Source organism: Elephas maximus, chromosome 6 (assembly GCF_024166365.1).
Source record: "Elephas maximus indicus isolate mEleMax1 chromosome 6, mEleMax1 primary haplotype, whole genome shotgun sequence".
Lineage (NCBI taxonomy): Eukaryota > Metazoa > Chordata > Mammalia > Proboscidea > Elephantidae > Elephas > Elephas maximus.
In genome coordinates this window covers 8046857-8070371 of record NC_064824.1, presented here as the reverse complement: position 1 = coordinate 8070371, position 23515 = coordinate 8046857, and the positions used below count along the sequence as shown (strand labels likewise).

The 23515-nt window shown below is 38.7% G+C and overlaps 1 pseudogene; it reads left to right on the top strand.

The window, feature by feature from the left end:
- Positions 1–4263: 4263 nt before the first annotated feature.
- On the top strand, positions 4264–6526 carry LOC126077954 (chromobox protein homolog 1-like; annotated as a pseudogene).
- Positions 6527–23515: the final 16989 nt, after the last annotated feature.

The following is a 23515-nucleotide window of genomic DNA, read 5'->3' as shown; positions in this document are numbered from 1 at the left end:
GTAGGAAGACTTAACATTGTAAAAATGTCTATTCTACCAAAAGCGATCTATAGATTTAATGCAATTCTGATTCAAATTCCAAGGACATTTTTTAATGAGATGGAGAAACAAATCACCAACTATATGGAAAGGAAAGAGGCCCTGGACAAGTAAAGGATTACTGAAAAAGAAGAAGAAAGTGGGAGGTCTCACTCTATCTGATTTTAGAACCTATTATACCACCACCATAGTCAAAACAGCCTGGTACTGGTACAACAACAGATACACGGACCAATGGCACAAAATTGAGATTCCAGATATAAACCCATCCACATATGAGCAGTTGATATTTGACAAAGGCCCCAAATCAGTTAAATGGGGAAAAGACAGTCTTTTTAACAAATGGTGCTTGGCATAACTACACATCCATCTGCAAAAAAATTAAACCTCACACTATGCACAAAAACTAACTCAAAATGGACCAAAGACCTACATATAAAATCTAAAACGATAAAGATCATGGAGGAAAAAATAGGGACAATGTTAGGAGCCCTAATACATGGCATAAACAGTATGCAAAACATTACTAATAATGCAAAAGAAAACCTAGATAACTGGGAGTTCCTAAAAATCAAACACCTATGCTCAACCAAAGACTTCACCAAAAGAGTAAAAAGATTACCTACAGACTGGAAAAAAGTTTTTAGCTATGACATTTCCAATCAGCACCTGATCTCTAAAACCTACATGATACTGCAAAAACTCAACTACGTAAAGACAAATAACCCAATTAAAAAATGAGCAAAAGATATGAACAGACACTTCACTAAAGAAGACATTCAGGTAGCTAACAGATACATGAGGGAATGCTCGTGATCATTAGCCATTAGAGAAATGCAAATAAAAACTACAATGAGATTCCATCTCACTCCAACCATGCTGGCATTAATCCAAAAACACAAAATATTAAATGTTGGAGAGGTTGTGGAGAGACTGGAACACTTATACACTGCTGGTGGGAAAGCAAAATGGTACAAACACTGGAAATCAATTCAGTACTTCCTTAAAAAGCTAGAAATAGAACTACCATATGATCCAGCAATCCCACTCCTTGAAATATATCCTAGAGAAATAAGAGCCTTTACATGAACGGATATATGCACACCCTTGTTCATTGCAGCACTGTTTACAATAGCAAAAAGATGGAAGCAACCAAGGTGCCCATCAATGGATGAATGGATAAATAAATTATGATATATTCACATAATGGATAACTATGCATTGATAAACAGTAGTGCTGAATCTGTAAAACATTTCATAACTTGGAGGAATCTGGAAGTCATTATGCTGAGTGAAATTAGTCAGCTGCAAAAGGATAAATATTGTATAAGACCACTATTATAAGAATTGGAGAAATAGTTTAAACAGAGAAGAAATTATTCCTTGGTGGTTACAAAAGGGGGGAGAGATGGAGGGAGGGAGATAAGTAGATAGTAGATAGCAGTAGATAAGAACTATTTTAGGTGAAGGTAAGACAACACACAAAACAGGAGAGGTCAGCACAACTGGACTAAACCAAAAGCAAGGAAGTTTCCTAAGTGAATGCTCCAAAGACCAGTGTAGCAGGTGCGGGAGTTTGAGGACCATGGTTTCAGGGGACATTTAAGTCAACTGGCATAATAAAATCTATTAAGAAAATATTCTGCATCCCATTTTGGAGAACGGCGTCTAGGGTCTTAAACACTAGCAAGTGGCCATTTAAGATGCATCAATTGGTCTTAACCCACCTGGACCAAAGGAGAATGAAGAACACCAAGGACACAAGCTAATTATGTGCCCAAGAGACAAAAAGGGTCACATAAACCAAAGAGTACATCAGCCTGAGACCAAAAGAACTAAATGGTGCCTGGCTAAACTGATGACTTCCCTGGCAGGGAACACAACAGGGAGTCCCTGAGGGAGCAGGAGAACAGTGGGATGCAGATCCTAAATTCACGTAAAAGACCAGACTTAACGGTCTGACTGAGACTAGAAAGACTCTGGTGGTCATGGCCCCCAGACCTTCTGTTAGCCCCGAACAGGAACCATTCCCAAAGCTAACTCTTCAGACAGGGACTGGACTGGACAATGGGATAGAAAAAGATGCTGGTAAAGAAAGATCTTCTAGGATCAAGTAGGCACTTGAGACTATGTTGGCATCTCCTATCTGGAGAGTAGGTGAGAGACCAGAGAGGGTTATAAGCTGGCGGAATGGACACAAAAAGAGAGAGTGGAGGGAAGGACCGTGCTGTCTCATTAGGGGGAGAGCAATTAGGAGTATACAGCAAGGTGTATATACATTTTTGTGTGAGAGACTGACTTGATTTGTAAACTTTCAGCACAATAAAAACAAAATACAGCCACGAAAACCCTATGGAACAGTTCTATTCTGTAACACATGGGGTCACCATGAGTTGGAATTGACTACATGGCATTTGAATGGAATGGATGGGATACTAAACTAGCTTGCCAGGTACTAGGAAAAACTTGAAAAAAAAGGGCATAAAAATATCTAAAATATCCTATTTCACATCCACCAGCCACTCCTTTGAAAACCTATGGGGCAGTTCTACTTTGTCTTATAGGGTTGTTATGAGTTGGAATCAACTGGACGGTAATGTTTTTCTTGTTTTTTGGTTTAAAGCCATTCAATTTCCTTGTGCAGAAATTGTTTCATTTTATCCTCTCCAGTGCTTGCTAAAGAAAGCAGGTATTAATATTCCTACATTTCTGAGGAGGCAACTGGCAGAAGTCAGGTGACTTGCCAAAAGTCATGAGTTATAGTCTCATCCTGACAATTCACTATGTGTAAAGTGCTTCAGAGAGTACCTGATATTCAGGTGCTCAAATGGTAGTAGCAATTATCGGTATTCATATTAGAAGCTATCTTACTTATCTAGTGCTGCTATAACAGAAATACCACAGTGGATGGCTTTGACAAACAGAAATTATTTTCTCCCAGTTTAGGAGGCTAGAAATTCGAATTCAGAGCATTGGCTCTAGGGGAAGGTTTTCTCTCTTTGCTGGCTCTGGGGCAAGGTCCTTGTCTCTTCAGCTTTTGCTTCCTGGTCTCTTGGAGATCTCCAAGTCTTGGCATCTATATTACATCTCAGCTTCTCTAGCTTGCTTGTTTAATCTCTTTTATATCTCAGAAGAGATTGACTCAAAATACTCTCTACACTAATCCTGTCTAATTAAGATAACAGAGGAAATCCATTCCCAAACGGGATTACAAACCACAGGCATAGAAGCCAGGATTTACAATGCATATTTTGGAGAGACAAAATGCAATCCATAACAGAAGCCAACCTCAGAAATCCTAAACCCTAAAAATGCCGTGTGTTATAGGTAACATGCTACAACTTGCTAGGTCAGCTTCGTCTACTGTAACTAGAGGAATAGATGGGTGATTTTCCCGTATCTTTGCCATCGTCAAATTCTAAAACAACAGTTGCTGTAGAATCAATTCTGGCTCATGGAGGCACCTTGTGTGTCGGAGTTTTCAGTCACTGATTTTTTGGAAATAGATCTCCAGGCCTTTCTTCCAAGGTGTCTCTGGGTGGACTTGAACCTCCAAACTTTCAGTTTGGAGGAGCTAGTCCACCCAGGGACTCCTCTCAATCTAAGTGTTATGTATTATTGGCTTCTGAATTTGCATCCAGAATTTGTGATTACGGAAAATGTTGCTGTGTTATATTACCTGTTTGGTAAATAGTGCTTGCAGTCAATTACACTTTTGTGAACGATATTTACCCTTTTTGATTTGTGGTCAGTGGGATTTGCTCTGAGGTAATGTAAAAACAATCAGAATTCCATCCATTATTGTGTACAATGAATGTGACCTTGTACACACACACATTAATAAGTATATATATACACACATATATACATAAAAAAAATATATATATAGCAATGGTCAAAAACAAAGCAGGGTCCTGTCCTAGGTGAGTTCTTCCAGGCTTGAATTCTCAATGATCAAAATTATGCAAATTGCACATTTTACCCTGAACAGGGATTAAATTAGTAGGTACTGTAAATAACACCTCCCAGAGCAAAACCAGGCTGAACAAATGGCTACATTTGAAAATGAAAACAAGAGATAATGAAATGAAATGCAGCATGGAAAAATGCTCAGAAACACAGGCGAGAAAGCCATAAAGCTGCAATCAGCGATGTTTACAATGCAGTAAGGGAAATGAGAGGGGATCATGAGACCATTAACGTACATCGGTCTGAAAAGTAGGGATGGCTGAGCTCCACTGGTCTGCTGCTCCAGCATTTGGGATCATGGAATATAAAAAGTACAGGACCTAAGTTAAAGACCCTGATTTATCATCTGTCCTTGATTACCTGGAAGTGATGGCACTTCTCTGCTAGCAATGACTTTTTTTTTTTAATCTGTGGAATGAGAATAGAACACCCACCTTTTGGGTTTTGTTATCAATTTTAGTCACTAAATAATCATGTAAATTCATATGGAAAAACGTATGATGCTATGCTATTGCACAACCTAATACTCATTTGTCAGATAAATTAATTAAAACTCAGTGAGGTTAGACTCATAAAATAACAATTACATTTAATGATTGCTCAATGAATCTCAGCCACTGTGGTCCTCTGATCTTTATTAAACCTTTATAGTGATCCTACAAGGTGAATTATCTTATCTCAATTCTACAAATGAAGAAACTGAGGCTCGATAAAGAGAAGTAATTTCCCCAAAGACAAACAGCTTGTAAAGGGTGAAGCTGGAATTTAAATCCAGGTACATCCATTCTAAGCCTTATGTTATTAACCACTACATCTCAGTACAGGAACATTTTCATTAAGTGTCTGACAACACGCAGGGAACCCTGATGGTGCAGTGGTTAAGAGCTCAGGCTGCTAACCAAAAGTTGGCAGTTTGAATCCACCAGGTGCTTCTTGGAGACTCTATGGGGCAGTTCTACTCTGTCTTATAGGGTTGCTATGAGTCAGAATCAACTCTATGGCAATAGGTATGGGTGTGGAATACAACATTCGGAGAACCATACTAGCCTAAAAGATGTGTGTGTGTGTGTGTGTGTACCCTTACAAGTGTGTGTGTGAGTATGTGTGTGTATGTGCATGAATACGTGTGTATGTGCAGTTCACGTTAGAGTGTTTCATTCCAATTTAAAATGTTTGCCAAAATGAGTATCATTCATTGATCGTAGACCCCAAGCCCAGAGCTTGGGAACACCTGGCAGCCAAAGAGAACAAGTTAAATCCAAAATCCTTAGAGAACACCAGATAGCAAAATCAGAAAAACCAACTTTAGCCATAAAAGACAAACGGTAAGTACAGGCCAGAAATTCAGAGAAAAAAATATTCTGTCAAAAATCACTATAATGAGATCTTTTGTTCAGCCTGCAGTATGCCACATCAGTGTGGCACACCTATTCCCCTCAGGCTTTTGGGCGCTTCTCTGAGAATGTCACCCTTTACACCTGAAAGCTGGCAGGCACTATGGGGGAAAACAACACAAAAAGAAAGTGGAGGAGGTGCTAAGAAGAGGAGAAAGAGGAATGTGTGGTGGAAAAGTTCTCCACTGTGGAGCGTAAAGGGCAAAGTGGGGTGCCTCCTGAAGTGGAAGGGTGTCATGGATTGAATTATGTCCCCCCAAAAATGTATGTATCAACTTAATTAGGCCGTGATTCCCAGTATTGTATGGTTGTCCTCCATTTTGTCACTGTAATTTTATGTTGAGAGGATGACGGTGGGATTGTAACACTACCCTCACTCAGGTCACCTCCCTGATCCAAGGTAAGGAGAGTTTCCTTGGGTGTGGCCTGCATCACTTTTTATCTTTCATGAGATAAAGGGAAATGGAAGCAAGCAGAGAGCTGGGGACCTCATTCCACCAAGAAAGCAGTGCCAGGAGAAGAGTGCGTCCTTTAGACATGGGGTCCCTGTGTGAAGAAGCTCCTCGTCTGGGGGAATATTGATGAGAAGGCCCACAGAGAGAGAAAGACTTCCCCTGGAGCTGAGGCCTGTGAAATAATAAATTCCTCTTTATTAAAGCCATCCACTTGTGGTATTTCTGTTATGGCAGCACTAGATGACTAAGACAAAGGGTTTCTCAGATAAGGACAACACCAGGGCTAGAAGAGAACCTGACTGTCCTGACCTCATTGCTGAGTTTCTGCAGTCAGAGGAAACATCTCAAGAGACAGATATATCAGAGGGAGGCCAAGCCCAAAGCTGACTCTGATTCTGAAGATAAGGGAGAGGAAAGTAAAACAAAGAAGAAGAAAGAAGAGTCAGAAAAGCCACAAGGCTTTTCCCCAAGGTTTGGAGCCAGAGTGGATTATTGGAGCTACAAACTCCAGGAGAGCTCATGTTCCTGATGAAATGGCAAAACTCTGATGAGACTGACCTGGTCCCTGACAAGGAAGCCAATGACAAGTGCCCACAGGTTGTCATATCCTTCTGTGAGGAATGGCTGACGTGGCATTCCTACCGCTTGGAGGATGATGAGAAGGATTAACTCTACTGAGTACTAGCCCCTGTCACATGACTGTGGGTTTAAAGTGGGAAGGAAGGCATTTTACTTGTCTTGACATCACAAAAGCAGCTTGAGAAGCTGGTATAGTTTCTGTGGCCTTCAGCCCAGGTTCTTTAAAGCTGCTCAATGTTGTGTACATTCCACAGCCATTCCAGAGGGGTGGAAGGGGATAAGCGTTTCAAGGCAACCCATTCTGCACTTTGCTGAGAAAAGCAAAGAGCCTTCTATGAAGGACAAAACTTGCAGAGTGGGTGTGTGGGAGAGCAAAGAGTTGCTGTAGATCTACAAAGAAGCCACAGCCTTCTTCTCAGTGGTATTAATGCTGCATTTTTAGAGCACAGCATGTGTGCAGTTTTTGGCTATTACTGGTATATTTTAGTAGTGGTCTCATACAGTATTTGTCCTTTTGTTATTGACTTATTTCACTCAGCATAATGCCCTCCAGATTCATCCATGTTGTGAGATGCTTTGCAGATTCATCATTGTTCTTTACAGTTGGGTAGTGCTCCATTGTGCGTATGTACCATAGTTTCTTTATCCATTCATCTGTTGATGGGCATCTAGGTTGTTTCCATCATTTTGCTATTGTGAGCAATGCTGCAATGAACATGGGTATGCATATAACTATTCATATGATGGCTCTTATTTCTCTAGGATATGTTCCTAGGAGTGGGGCTGCAGGATCATATAGTATTCTATTTCTACATTTCTATGGAAGCGTTATATTGTTTTTCAAAATGGTTATACCATCTTGCATTCATTCCCCCAGCCACTCAATGTTTCTTATTTTTTGTTTTTTTGATTCATGCCAGTAATGCCCAGTGAGATGGTGTCATGGATTGGTTTTGTCCTCCAAAAATGTCTGTCGGCTTGGCTAGGTCATGATTCCCAGTATTGTGTGATTGTCATCTGGTGTGATATCCCTGTGCGTTGTAAATCCTATGACTATGATGTTAGTGAGATGGATTAGCAAAAGTTATGTTGATGAGATCTACAAGATTAAATAGAATCTTAAGCCAATATCTTTTGAGATATAAAAGAGAAGCAATCAGAGAGTTTTAAAGTCTATTTTATCTGAGATTAGTATTGCCACTTCTGGTATTTTTTGGTAGCTGCTTGCTTGATATATTTTTTTCTGTCCTTTTTTTTTTTAATTTACACCTTTGTTTCTAAGGTTTCTTGTAGACAGCATATCTATGGATCCTGTTTTTTTACCCATTCTGTCACTCTCACTCTATGTGTGCATTTAGGCCATTTACATCCAGAGGAATTATTGATTGGTATTAGTTTAATGCTGTTATTTTGTAGTGCTTTTTTTGTGGTGCTGATGTTCTCTTTGTTCCTCTTACTCTCCTATGCAGAAATCCTTTTGTTTGTGGGTTTTTTTTTTTTTATTTCTTTTGTTTTCACTGAGACTTTATGTTTTTCTTCTTTGTTTCGATGAGTACTTTTGTTAACTCTCCTTGTGTTTACCTTGAAATTAACCCTTATCTTCCTAAGTTTAAACCAGTCTTTTATTACTTGGTATTTCCTTGCCTTCCTCTCTGTCGGCTCTGCCTCCCCTGGGGAGGGAATTTTTTTTTTTTTTTATGGGAAACTACACACAGGCAGATTTTTCTTAGAGGTGCTAATACCTGAACTTGGCAAGAAAAGCTCTCTTTTCCAATACCAAAAAAAAAAACAAACCCAGTGCCGTCGAGTCCATTCCGACTCATAGTGACCCCACAGGACAGAGTAGAGCTGTCCCATAGAGTTTCCAAAAAGCACCTGGCAGATTCAAACTGCTGGCCCTTTGGTCAGCAGTCGTAGCACTTAACCACTATGCCACCAGGGTTTCCTCATAGGAAGACATAAATACCAGCTTGTCCATTGAAACCACTGGCTGAGCTACCTGGAGAAGTTGAAGAGGGTAGTGGAGGAGATGAGAGGGTAGGAAAGACAAGGGCCCATGCTTTTAGGGTAGAAAACTCTGGGAGCCTCTCTGTTTTTTTGAACTTTGAACTCTGAAACCCTGGGCAACAGAGTTTAATCACTAACAGCACAGGCTTCATTGAGTGAATTCAAGTGTAGTCTCTGGAGAAGATTAAACTTTCACACTGGATCAGTGGTTCACTTAAAAAAAAAAAAACAACTAATCCTAAGAATTAATTGATACCCAAAATGCTTATTCTGGAATCATGAGATCCATCAGTTCTTAATATCATCTAAACCTGCATCTATAGCTACAGTGTAAAATCTTTTAAGGCATGTCTTAGGTTTCTGTGAAAAACTTTGCTTAAATGTAAACTTCATTACTACCCTGTCAATTTTTATCTTAAAAAAATCTATAGATTTATAATCCCAGAAAAAAAAATCACTACAGCGAATACATAACAAATATATAATGAAAATTCTAAAGGATCTATACGAACATGTGGACAGCGTGGGTGAATAAATGAACTATAGTAGAGAGATGGAAATATAAAAGATGAAAATGTGAGAAGTAAAAATGATATTGTAATAAAGAACTCATTAGATGACTTAAGAGCAGATTACACAGAAAGCATAGGTAAGGATCAATGAACCTGAAAACACACAATAAAAACTATCAAGATTGAAACATAAATATTAAAAAATATATAAAAAATAGAACAGATCATCAGAGATATGAAATATAACATCTAACGCCTGATATACATGTAATTAGAGTCTTAGAGAGAGTGGCAAGAGAATGAAGCAGAAGAAATATTTAAAGAGTTGATAATTAAGAACTTTCCAAGGTTAATGAAAGACAAATTAGAATATCAAAGAAAACTAAGTGAACAAAAAATAGGAGAAATAAGGAAAAAAAAATCTAGGCTCTTCTTAGTAAAACTGCTGAAAATTAAGATAAAGCTCAAATATGTAATGTAACCAGAAGGGAAATACATAGTTTATATAGGAGAACATCTGTAAGAATGACATTGACTGGCACTGTAAACAATGGAGACCAGAAGACAATATAACAATATTTTCAAAGTATTAAGAGAAGAAAAGCCTAAAATTCTGTGTCAAACATGAATATCCTTCAAAACCAAAGTGAAATATATTTTCAAATAGAATAGGGCTAAGAGATTTTACCTTCTGAAGACCTGTCCTCTATTAAACATTAATAGAAATCTCCTTATCAAAGGAAAATGCAACTAATGCCTGCAAGGTAAAAAATAGCACCAAATAGGGGAAATATCTGTGTCAATATAAGATACATATTTTGATTACCTTAGTGACACACATGCACATACATAGATATATATTTTTAAAAAATAAAAATAAATAATAATAAGGTAAACCCTGGTGGCGTAGTGGTTAAGTGCAATGGCTGCTAACCAAGAGGTCGTCAGTTCAAATACGCCAGGCGCCCCTTGGAAACTCTATGGGGCAGTTCTACTCCGTTCTATAGGGTCGCTGAGTGGGAATCGACTCGACGGCAGTGGGTTTGGTTTTATTTTGGGTTTGGGTGTTTATAATACCTATGTTGTTGTTGTTGTTGTTGTTGTTAGGTGCCATCGAGTTGATTTCGACTCATAGAGACCCTATGCACAACAGAATAAAACACTCCCCAATCCTGCACCAATCTCAAAATCCTTGGTATACTTAAGCCCACTGTTGCAGCCACTGTGTCAATCCATCTCATTGAGGGTCTGAGGGTCTTCCTCTTTCTTGCTGACCCTCCTCTTCACCAAGCATAATGTCCTTCTCCAGGGACCAATCTCTCCTGACAAGCTGGCCGAAATATGTGAGAAACAGTCTGGCCGTCCTCGTTCCTAAGGAGCATTCTGGTTCTACATCTTCCAAGACAGATTTGTTCATTCTTTTGGCAGTCCAGGGTATATTCAGTGTTCTTCTCCAGCATCACAATTCAAAGGTGTCAATTCTTCTTCTGTGTTCCTTATTCATCATCCAGCTTTCACATGCTTAGCAAATGCTTAGGAGGCAACGGAAAATGCCACGGCTTCTTGGATCAGGCGCACCTTAGTCTTCAAGGTTACATCTTTGCTTTTAACACTTTAAAGAGGTCTTTGGCAGCAGATTTACCCAATGCAATGCATCTTTTGGTTTCTTGACTGCTGCTTCCCAGGGTGTTGATTGTGGATCCAGGTAAAATGAAATCGTTAATTTTTTCCCTGTTTATCATGGTGTTGCTTATTGGTCCAGTTGTGAGGATTTTTGTTTTTTCTTTATGTTGGGGTGTAATCCATACTGAAGGCTGTGCTCTTTGATCTTCATCAATAAGTGCTTCAAGTTCTCTTCACTTTCAGCAAGCAAGGGTGTGATATCTGCATAATGCAGGTTGTTAATGAGTCTTCCTCCAATCCTGATGCCCCATTCTTCTTCATATGTCCTGCTTCTCAGATTATTTGCACAACACACAGACTGACTAGGTATGGTGAAAGGATACAACCCTGACACACACATTTCCTGACTTTAAACCATGCAGTATCTCTTTGATCTGTTTGAACGACTGCCACTTTATCTATGCCACAGGTTCCTCATGTGCACAATTGTCTAGAATTCCCATTCTTCCCAATATTATCCATAATTTGTTATGATCCACATAGTCGAATGCCTTTGCATAGTCAATAAAACACAGGTAAATATCTTTCTGGTGTTGTCTGCTTTCAGCCAGGATCCATCTGGCATCAGCAAAGATATATCTGGTTCTACATCCTTTTCTGAATCTGGCTTGAATTTCTGGCAGTTCCCTGTCGATATGCTGCTGTAGCCACTTTTGAACGATCTTCAACAAAATTTTACTTGCTCATGATATAAATGATATTGTTCAATAATTTCTGCATTTGGTGGAATCACCTTTCTTGGGAATAGTCATAAATATAGATATCCTCCAGTCAGTTGGCCAGGTAGCAGTCTTCCAGATTTCTTGGCATAGATGAGTGAGTACTTCCAGTGCAGCATCTGTTTGTTGAAACATCTCAGTTGGTGTTCCATCAATTCCTGAAGCCTTGCTTTTCACCAATGCCATCAGTGCACCTTGAAATTCTTCGTTCAGTACCATTGGTTCCTGCTTATATGGTACCTCCTGAAATGGTTGAACATCAGCCAGCTCTTTGGTATAGTGACTCTGTGTATTCCTTCCATCTTCCTTTGATGGTTCCTGAGTCATTTAATATTTTTCCAATAGAATCCTTCAATATTGCAAATCAAGGCTTGAAGTTTTTCTTCAATTCTTTCAGCTTGAGAAATGCAGAACACATTCTTGCCTTTTAGTTTTCCATCCCCAGGTCTTTACACATGTCATTATAATACTTACCTTTGTCTTGTCCAACCAACCTTTGAAATCATCTGTTCGACTCTTTCACTCCATCATTTCTTCCTTTTGCTTTAGCCACTAGACATTCAAGAGCAAGTTTCAGAGTCTCTTCTGACATCCATTTTGGCTTTTTCTTTCTTTCTTTTTAATGACCTCTTGCTTTCTTCATATGTGAAGTCATTGATGTCATTTCACAACTCCTCTGGCCTTCAATCATTAGTATTGAATGCATCAAATCTACCCTTGAGATGGTCCCTAAATTCAGGTAGGATATACTCAAGATCGTACCTTGGCTATTGTTGACTTGTTCTCATTTTCTTCAGTTTCAATTTGAATTTGTGTATGAATAATTGATGGTCTGTTCCATAGTGGGCCCCTGGCCTTCTTCGCACTGAGGATATTGAGCTTTTCCATCATCTCTTTCAACAGGTGTAGTTGATTTGATTTGATTCCTGTGTATTCCATCTGGGGAGGTCCATGTGTATAATCACTGTTTATGTTAGTGAAAAAAGTTATTTGCAATGAAGAGGTCATTAGTCTTGCAACATTTAATCATGCAATCTCTGGCATCTTTTCTGTCACCAAGACCATATTTTCCAACTACCAATCCTTTTTTCTTTGTTTCCAACTTTCACATTCCAATCATCAGTAATTGTCAGTGCATCTTGATTGCATGTTCAATCAATTTCAGACTGCTGAAGTTGGTAAATATCTTTAGTTTCTTCATCTCTGGCCTTAGAGGTTGGTGCATATATTTGAATAATAGTCGTGTTAGCTGGTCTTCCTTGTAGGTGTATGGATATTATCCTATCATGGACAGCATTGTACTTCAGGCTAGATCTTGAAATGTTCTTTTTGACAATGAATACAACACCATTCCTCTTCGAGTTGTCATTCCCAACATAGCAGGCTGTATGACTGTCTAATTCAAAATGGCCAATGCCAGTCCATTTCAGCTCACTAATGCCTAGGATATCGAAGTTTATGCATCCCATTTCATTTTTGATGACTTCCAATTTTCCTAGATTCATGCTTCCTACATTCCATGTTCCGTTGTGGGGAAAACATACAAGGCAGAAGACAGAATCAACCTAAAGGATATAATTTAACAGTGTGAGGCAACCACACAGGGCCACAAGTAGTGTCTGTTACTGCCAGAACAGACTGGACAATCTTATAATACAGGGAGAAGTGGAAAGAGTACTCAGAGAGTCTTGCCTCAGTTGGGTCTCCAAAGCTGGTAACTACATGAATAAACAAGATTTTTAAAAACACAGCAACTGTTCATTAAAAATGATAATAATGAAGTGTAGGCTTATAAAATATGATAAGTAAAACATATGAAAATAATAACACAAAGATTAAGAGGAGACACATGGAAATATACTATCAGTAGATTATTTTACTGTGCCTGAAGTGGTATAGTAACACTTGAAATTTAAGTGGATAAGTTAAAGAAGCATATTAAAAGCCCAAACACGTCCCTGAAATCACACACAGAAAAACAGGCAAACACATAAATTAACAAAAAAGAGTTACAGCTAATATGTCAAAAAAGGAGACAAACTGGAATTATAAAAAATAGTGAAACCAAAGATAGACAAAAAAGAAGATAAAGTGAGTAAAGACTAGGTACGACAAATAGAAAAATGATAATGTTAAATTCTAACCATACCTTACAGGACAGAGTAGAATTCACCCAAAGGGTTGCCAAGGCTGTAATATTATGAAAGCACACTGCCACACCTTTCTCCCATGAAGCAGCTGGTGGGTTCAAACTGCCAACCTTTTGGTTAGCAGCTGAATACACCATTACACCACCAGGGCTCCATATAAATAATCACACTAAGTACAATGGTCTAAATGCTCCAATCAAAAGACAAAAGATTTTCAGATTGAATAAAATGCAAGACTCAAATAAATGCTGCTATTGTGAGTTAAATTGTGTACTCTCCAAAAAATATGTTGAAGTCCTAACCTCTTGTATCTCTGAATGTGGTCTTATTTGGAAATAAGGTCACTGCAGATAAAATTAGTTAAGTTAAAAGGAGGTCACAGTGGATTAGAGTAGGCCTTAACTCCAATGACTGGTTTCCTTATCCCACCAAAAAACCCGCTGCCGGTTTCCTTATAAGAAGGCCACATGAAGACCGAGAGATATGAACAGAGAGAGGGAAGACGGTCATGTGAAGATGGAAGCAAAGATTGCAGTGATGCAACTACAAGCCAAAGACTGCCAATAACCACCAGAAACTAGGAAAAGGCAAGGCAAGATTCTTCCTAGAGATTTTAGAGGTAGCATGGCCCTGCCAACACATTGGTTTTGGACTTACAGACTCTAGAACCGTAAGAGAAAAACATTTGTTGGGTTAAGTCACTCAAATTTGTGGAACTTCATTATGGCAGCCCTAAAAATGTAATACAGATTTTGGTATGAGGAAGTGGGGTAAAGAATGGAGTAATTTTTAGGTGCATGACAGAAAAATTCTAGATTGCCTTGAAGAGATTGTTGGAAGTAATATGGGTGGTAAATATGTTTCTGGTGATACTTTAGAAGGAATTGATGAATATATTATTGAGCATAGTAGGAAAAGTCATCTTGGCTATAAAGGAAGTAATAAAACTCTAATCATTTCTGACATAATCATCTTTGCAGAAAATCCAAAGAAATGTAATTTTTTTTAATAAAGAACTATTGGGCCCACTAAGAAATAAGTTTAGTAAGCTTTCCGTATACAAGGTGCATATACAAACGTAAGTTTTACTTATATACACTAGAAACAAATAATACCAGAAAAACAAAACAAAACAAATCTTTTGCCCTCAAGTCATTTCCAACTCATAGCAATTCTATAGGACAGAGTGGAACTGCCTACTGCTGAGGAGTGGCTGGTGAACTCAAACCACCAAACTTCTGGTTAGCACCCAAGCTCTTAACCACTACGCAACCAGGACTCCAGCAACAAATAATAGGAAACTGAAATTAAAAAAAAAAAAAAACATTTACCATTCAAAACACATGACATAGGGGTAAATCTGACAAAAGATGTGAACTGTACAGTAAAAACTACAAAATATTGCTGGGAGAAAATAGGAAAACCTATAAATAAACGGAGAGATATTATTTTAAATTTTTATTGTGTTTTAAGTGAAAGTTTACAGATCAAGTCTCTCATATAAAAATTTATACACACCTTTCTATATACTCTTAGTTGCTCTCCCCCTAATGAGACAGCACACTCCTCTCTACCCTGTATTTCCGTGTCCATTCTGCCAGTTTCTGTCCCCCTCAGCCTTCACATCTCCCCTCCAGACAGGAGCTGCCCACATAGTCTCATGTGTCTACTTGATCCCAAAGGCTCACTCCTCACCAGTATCATTTTCTATCTTACATAGTCCAGTCCAACCGCTGACTGAAGAGTTGGCTTTGGGAATGGTTCCAGTCTTGGGCTAACAGAAGGTCTGGGGACCAAGACCTCCAGGGCCCTTCTAGTCTCAGTCAGACCATTAAGTCTAATCTTTTTATGAGAATTTGAGGTCTGCATCCCGCTGATCTCCTGCTCCTTCAGGGATTCTCTGTTTTGTTCCCGGTCATGGCAGTCATTGATTATAGCTGGGCACCACCTAGCTCTTTTGGTCTCAGGCTGATGTAGTCTCTGATTTATGTGGCCCTTTCTGTCTCGTGGGCTCATAACTAACTTGTGTCTTTGGTGTTCTTCATTCTCCTTTGCTCCAGTTGAGTTGAGACCAATTGATGCATCCCAGATGCCACTCTCCAAAATGGGGTGCAGAATGTTTCCTTAATAGATTTTATTATGCCAATTGACTTAGATGTCCCCTGAAACCATGGTCCCTGAACCCCCACCTCTGCTACACTGGCCTTCGAAGCTTTCGGTTTATTCAGGGAACTTCTTTGCTTTTGGTTTAGTCCAGTTGTGCTGACCTCTCTTGTGTTGTGTGTTGTTTATCCCTTCACCTAAATTAGTTCTTGTCTACTATTTAATTAGTGAATCTTCCTCTCCCACCCTCCCTCCCTCTCCCCTCTCACAACCATGAAAGAATATTTTCTTCCCTGTTTAACTGTCTGAGTTCTTATAATAGTGGTCTCACATAATATTTGTCCTTTTATAATTGACTAATTTCACTCAGCACAATGCCTTCCAGATTCCTCCATGGTATGAAATGTTTCAAAGATTCACCATTGTTCTTTATCGATGCATAGTATTCCACTGTGTGAATATACCATAATTTATTCATCCATTCATCCACTGATGGGCACCTTGATTGCTTCCATCTTTTTGCTATTGTGAACAGTACTGCAATGAACATGAGTGTGTGTATATTGGTTCGTGTAAAGGCTATTTCTCTAGAATACATTCCAAGGAGTGGGATTGCTGGATCATATGGTAGTTCTATTTCTAGCTTTTTAAGGAAGTGCCAAATCAATTTCCAAAGTGGATGTGCCATTTTACATTCCCATCAGCAGTGTGTAAGTGTTCCAGTCTCTCCACAACCTCTCCAACATTTATTATTTTGTGTTTTTTGGATTCATGCCAGCCTTGTTGGAGATGGAATCTCTTTGTAATTTTGATTCACATTCCTGTAATGGCTAATGATTGTATTTCCTCATGTACCTGTTATCTACCTGAATGTCTTCTTTAGTGAAGTGCTTGTTCATATACTTTGCCCATTTTTTTAGTTCAGAATATTTGTCTTTTTGTTGTTGAGTTTTTCCAGTAACATGTAGTTTTTAGAGATCAGGCACTGATTGGAAATGTCATAGCTAAAAACTTTTTCCCAGTCTGTAAGTAATCTTTTTACTCTTTTGGTGAAGTCCTTAGATGAGCATAGGTGTTTGACTTTTAGGAGCTTCCAGTTATCTCATTTCTCTTCTGGTGTTTGTACATTTTTGGTAATGTTTTTATGCTGTTTATGCCATGTATTAGGGCTCCTAGCGTTGTCCCTATTTTTGTTTTACATAATCTTTTTCATTTTAGATTCTGTATTTAGATCTTTGATCCATTTTGTTTTTTGTTTTTGCATGGTGTGAGGTATGGGTTTGTTTCATTTTTTTTCCAGATGGATATCCAGTTATGCCAGCACCACTTGTTAGAGACAGTCTTTTCCCCATTTAACTGACTTTGGGCCTTTGTCAAATATCAGCTGTTCATATGTGGATGGATTCATGTCTAGATTCTCAATTCTGTTCCACTGGTCCACGTATCTGTTGTTGTACCAGCACCAGGCTGTTTTGACTACTGTGGCAGTATAATAGGTTCTAAAATCAGGCAGTGTGAGGTTTCCCACTTTCTTCTTCTTTTTCAGTAATGCTTTACTTATCTGGGACTTCTTTCCCTTCCATACAAAGTTGGTGATTTGTTTCTCCATTTCATTAAAAAATGTCACTGGTATTTGGATTGGGATTGCATTGTATCTACAGATCACTTTTGGTAGAATATACATTTTTATAATGTTGAGTCTTCATATCCACAAGCAAGGTATGTTTTTCCACTTATGTAGGTCTCTTTTGGTTTCTTGCAGTAGTGTCTTATAGTTTTTTTGTATGGATCTTTTACATCTACGGTTAGATTTATTCCTGTTTTATCTTCTTGGGGGCTATTGTAAATGGTGTTGATTTGGTGATTTCCTCTTTGATGTTCTCTTTGTTGGTGTAGAGGAATCCAGCTGATTTATGTATGTTTATCTTGTATCCTGATACTCTGCTGAACTCTTCTACTAGTTTCAGTAGTTTTCTTGAGGATTCTTTAGGGTTTTCTGTGTATAAGATCATGTCATCTGTAAACAGAGATACTTCTACTTCTTCTTTGCCAATTTAGATGCCCTTTATTTCTTTTTCTACCCTAATTGCTCCAATTAGGACCTCCAGCACAATGTTGAATAAGAGTGGTTATAAAGGACATCCTTGTCTGGTTCCTGCTCTCAAGGGGAAAGCTTTCAGTCTCTGTTCATTTAGGATGATGTAGGCTGTTAAAAAAAAAAAAAAAAAAGCTTTGTATAAATCCCCTTTATAAGGTTTAGGAATTTTCTTCTATTCCTATTTTGCTGAGACTTTTTATCATGAATGGGTATTGGACTTTGTCAAATGCCTTTCTGCATCCGTCGATAAGATCATGTGGTTCTCATCTTTTGCTTTATTTATGTAATGGATTACATTGACTGCTTTTGTAATGTTGAACCATTCCTGCACACCTGGTGTGAATGTTATACGTGCACTGGAAAAGAAGTATACTTGGAATCTGTTAGGTGGAGTGTTCTGTGTATATCTATGAGGTCAAGTTGGTTAATGTGGCATTTTGCTCTTGCATGTCTTTATTGAGCTTCTTTCTGGATGTTCTATCCTTCACTGAAAGTGGTGTGTTGAAGTCTCCTATTATTGTGTAGCTATCTGTCTTACTTTTCAATGCTGTTAAAGTTTGTTTTATGTATCTTGAAGCCCTATCATTGGGTGCATAATTACTTAATATGGTAATATCCTCCTGGAATACTGTCCCTTTTTTTAATCATTATATAGTGTCCTTCCTAATCCTATGTGGTAGATTTAAGATCGAAGTCAGTTTTGTATGAAATTAGTATAGCCACTCCTGTTCTTTTTTGACTGTTGTTTGATTTTTTTCCATCCTTTGAGTTTTATTTTGTTTGTGTCTTTAAGGTGTGTCTCTTGTAGACAGCATATAGATGGATCATGTTTTTCAATTCATTCTGCAACTCTCTCTCTTTATTGGTGCATTTATTCCATTTACATTCAACGTGATTATAGATAGGTATGAGTTTAGTACTGTCATTTCAATGCCTTTTTTGTGTGTTGTTGACAGATTCATTTTCCCACTTATTTTTTTGTGTTGAGTAGTTTTTCTTTGTAAAGTATGTGTTCCTCTTTTTCAGTGTAGTTGCTTTTGTTTTTGCTGAGTCTTTGTGTTTTTCTTATTTTTACTTTGCTGTGTAGGATTATTAGCCTTCTTTGTGGTTACCTTAATATTTACCCCTGTTTTTCTAAGTTTAAACCTAACTTGTATATTCCTGTATCGCCTTAATTTCCTCTCCATATGGAAGATCTATGCCTACTTTATTTAGTCCCTCTTTATTTATTTAATGTTGTCATCTTTTACTTAACAACATCACTGATTCCCTGTTTTGAGCATTTTTTTTTTAATCTTTTATTTTTGTGATTTCCCTATCTGGATTGATATCTGGCTGCTCTGTCCTCTGTTCTGGTGTTGGATTGATATCTAGTATTACTGATTTTCTAATCAGAGAATTCCCTTTAGTATTTCTTGTAGTTTTGGTTTGGTTTTTGCAAATCCCCTAAGCTTCTGTTTATCCAGAAATGTCTTAATTTTGCCTTCATATGCAAGAGACAGTTTTGCTGGGTATATGATTCTTGGCTGGCAATTTTTCTCCGTCAATGTTTTATATATATCTTCCCATTGCCTTCTTGCCTGCATGGTTTCACTGAGTAGTCCAAACTTATTCTTACTGATTTTTCTTTGTAGGTGACTTTTTAAGTTGCTCTTCAAATTTTCTGTTTATCCTTGCTTTTGGCTATTTTGATCATAATATGTCTTGGTGAGTATCTTTTGGGATCTACCTTGTACAGGATTCGATCAGCATCTTAGATAGATATCCTTTCATCTTTCATGATGTCAGGGAAATTTTCTGCCAAAAATAATCTTCAGCCATTCTCTCTATTTTCTGTTCTCTCTCCCTGTTCTGATATTCCAGTCACTCGCAAGTTATTCCTCTTGATAGAGTCTCACATGTTTCTCAGGTTTTTTCTTTTTTTTTAATTATTTTATCTGATTTTTCTTCAAATAAATTGTTGCCCAGTGTTTTATTTTCAGTGTCACTAATTTTGCCTTCCAATTCCTCAATTCTGCTCCTCTGACTTTCTATTGGGTTGTCTAATTCTGTAATTTTATTGTTAATCTTCTGACTTTCTGATTGCCGCTATCGATTCTTGAAGCTTATTAAATTTTTCATTATGTTCTTGAATAATCTTTTTAATTTCTTCAACTGCTTTATCTGTGTGTTCCTTGGCTTGTTCTGTTTTTTGCCCGATCTCATTGCTGATGTCTCGAAGAGTTCTCTGTATTAATCTTTTGTATTCTACATCTGTGTAATTCCATGAATACATTTTCATCTGGGAGAGTTCTTGATTCTTTGCTCTGGGAGTTTGTTGAAGTGATCATGGTCTGCTTCTTTATGTGATTTGATATCGACTGTTGTCTCCAAGCCATTTATAAGTTATTGTATTAATTTATTTTATGTTTGCTCACTTAGTTCTAGTTTCTTTCTTTGTTTTGTTTCAATATACCCAAATAGGCTACTAGAGTGAGCTAACTTGATTATTGGAAGCTTTGAAGCATTAAAGTCCTGTTATCAGATGGATAGAACTGTTACCAGGTATATAAGCCTAGAAGTCCATTCACTATTCTTGTATAGATTCAGCTCAGATGTCCTGATATTTGGTCACCTAGTGTGCGGTGTAGGTTCTCACCTACTGCCTAGAGAAGCACTGGTGATCAGTGTACACACAGGTTTCTGGTAGCACCTTGGCTCTGAGGAAGGTGGGGGCTGACAACCTTTCCCCAAGTGTCTGTGAGGAAAGCACCTCTCTGTTCTCTAGAGTGCTCTGATGGGTGGGCTCTGCAACCATACCATAGGCACCCAATGATTTTACCTGTAAGGACTGGTAGGCTCCACTTATTCTTAGAGCCCTTTCACAGGTGGCTAGGTGGCATGGTTGGAGACTCCAGTCCTCAGGCCTCTGCTGGGGGTAGGTGACCAAAAACCAACCAAACCCAGTGCCATTGAGCCGATTCCAACTCATAGTGACCCTATAGAACAGAGTAGAACTGCCCCCATAAGAGTTCGCAAGGAGCACCTGGTGGATCTGAACAGCTGACCCTTTGGTTAGCAGCCATAGCACTTAACCACTATGCCACCAGGGTTTCCGTGGGTAGGTGAGGGCTCTGTTTAATAGGCAGAGTGGTATTGAATGTCCAAAACCTGCCTCTCCATCACACAGCTGAAACAGTTAGTCAGGCCTCAAACAGAGTCACCGTTGCAATAAAACAACCAGATCCTATCTGGTGTAGTGGAGCCACCTGGATCCATTCAGGGGTGAAAGACAAAGTCTGTGAATCGCTTGTGCTTGGACTGGAGCCGCTTCTGCTCTGAGTTTCCAGATTAGGGGCGTCAACAGAGTATTTTTCTTCCGTTTGTTAATTTGTTCCTTCTCCAAGGCCTGGAGAATGGCTCAGGGAGCGCGGCAGGACCTATCTCAGGCCCAGGGAAATCAGCTGTTAATGAAGCCAGCTGGGGCAGAGGGAGGAGGGATCAGATAGATAGGAGGCAGTTCTTTCAAAAAGAGAAGGTATTAGATCCCTGCGGTAAATTAGACAAAATCACTTATCTTGTGTTGAGAAGCTGTTTTAGCTCAGATTCCAGAGGCATGTGTAGCCTGTGTGCTTTGGCTGGGTCCCCACTGAGCTTGCCTCAGGGTATTAGGTCCGTGTCCCATGCTTGCCTTCTTTCACTAAAGCTGGTGCATTTTAAATGCCAGGGCCAGCCCCACAGCAGACATGGCACAGGGTCAGGGATGTGATGCTTTGCTTGCCTTCTTTCCCTGAAGCAGCTGTTTCCCTGAAAACTACCATCAGCCCTGCCACAGTTGTGCCAAGGAATTGGGGCTGACGCACTGCTGGGGACTCAGCAACGCCTCACTGCTTGTGCACCATCTCTCCCTCCCCTGTCACTCAGTCAGATTTCTTAACTTTACCTTTGATGCTTAGGGTTCCTAGCTTTTCTTACATATAATTGGTTCACTTGTTTTTTCTGATCTTTGTTGTAAGAGGGATCACCAGAAGCATCTGACTACTCTGCCATCTTGGCCTCCTCCCAAGATATATTCTTTTTATTGACTGGAATACACAATATTGTTAAGATATGAATTCTCCCCAAATTATTTTACAAACTTAACACTATCTCCATAAAATTTCCAGCAGGATTTTAATTGTAAATATTGAAAAGCTAATTATAAAAATTGTATGGAAATACAAAAGAACTAGCATAACCAAAACTTTGGAAAAAAAAAAAAAGCAAAGTTTGAAAATTAACTCTACCTGATTTCAATACTCACAGTAATCAAGACAGTGGATATTTATGTATATGTAGACAAACAGATCAATGAAGCAGAACAAGGATTACAGAAACAGACCAACACATACATAAACACCTCATTTTCAAAAAGGTGCAAAGTCTATTCTGTAAAGACAGGATGGTTTTTGCAAAATTGGTGCTGTAACAATTGAATATTCATATTAAAAAAACAAAAACAAAGAAATGAACACAAATAACACATTGATCTATCCCTTATACCATATATAAAAATTAACTCAAACTGATTCATGGGTCTAAATGTAAAAATGAACACTAGCAAACTTGTAGAAGAAAACATGAGGGAAAACATTTGTGACCACTTGAGTTAGGAAATAATTTCTTAGACATGACACCAAAAATCCAATCCTAAAAGAAGAAACTGGTAAATTGGAATTCATCAAAATTAAAAACTATGGCTCCCCCCAAAGATGGTGATATAGGTAGTTGAGTGTCTTTATTCATTCACAACAATTTGAGAAAAAAGAAAAGAAGCAAAATGGAACAAAAAACATGGTGGAACTGATGGACTTGAGGCTCTAACAACCACCCCAAAAATAAGGGCACCTGAATGAAGGCAGAAGGAGAAGCAAGATTACACGGTAAGAAAACCTTCTTTTTTCATGGTTTATGAGAGTTCCTCCTGCCCTGACCTCATCTAAGCTGGGAGGCACAAGCACAGCCAGTGACACGCTGAGAGCCACACTGAGATGCATGGGTGGGGAACTGACTCCCATGGGCTAGAATAACAATAAGTGAGCTTAAATTTTACAGGCATTCTCATAGACTTAATATTTTTCTGGGGGCACCTAGGGAAATGGATCAACAGGGAAAAAAATAGCCCCCAGTCTTCCAAGCAGGGAAATCTCTTGCTCCAATGCTTATAGAATCCTTTCCATTCCACCCCATCCAAGCCAGGAACCACAAACAGAATGGAAGGTGAACACAGCAGCTCAGAGAAACACAAGCGGGGTAGTTGCTCCTGCAGGACAGGAAAAGAGTGAAGAATCTTAAATTTAACTGACAGTTCGATATCTCAAAGACTAAGTATCTCTCTGGGGGCACCCAGAAAATATGGATGCATGGGGAGAAGATAGCACCCCCCCCCCACAATCTTACAAGGCAGGGACATTTTTCTCTACAGAAGTTTAGAGAGTAAATGGATCCATAGGGAGAAAATAGCCCCCACCAATCTTACAAGGCAGAAAAATATTTCTCTTCAGCACTTAAGGGAGCCCCCTCCAACCCAGTCCGCATACAAACAAACATAGCCCATGAAATATGAACAAAGAACATTCCAGGGGCCCTCATACAGAAGAAGGGAGAGGAGGCTTAAGTTCCCAGAACTGCTGAGTCAGTGCTGGGAGACTTAAGGGAAAGAGGCCCTCTATAGATTTTTGGAGAAGAGGGAGAAAATGAGGGAAGGAAAAAAAAAAAAAAAAAACACCTAGAAGATCTGTGGAAATAGAAGATTCTGAGTTCCAGTACTACCACAATAAAATACTCAA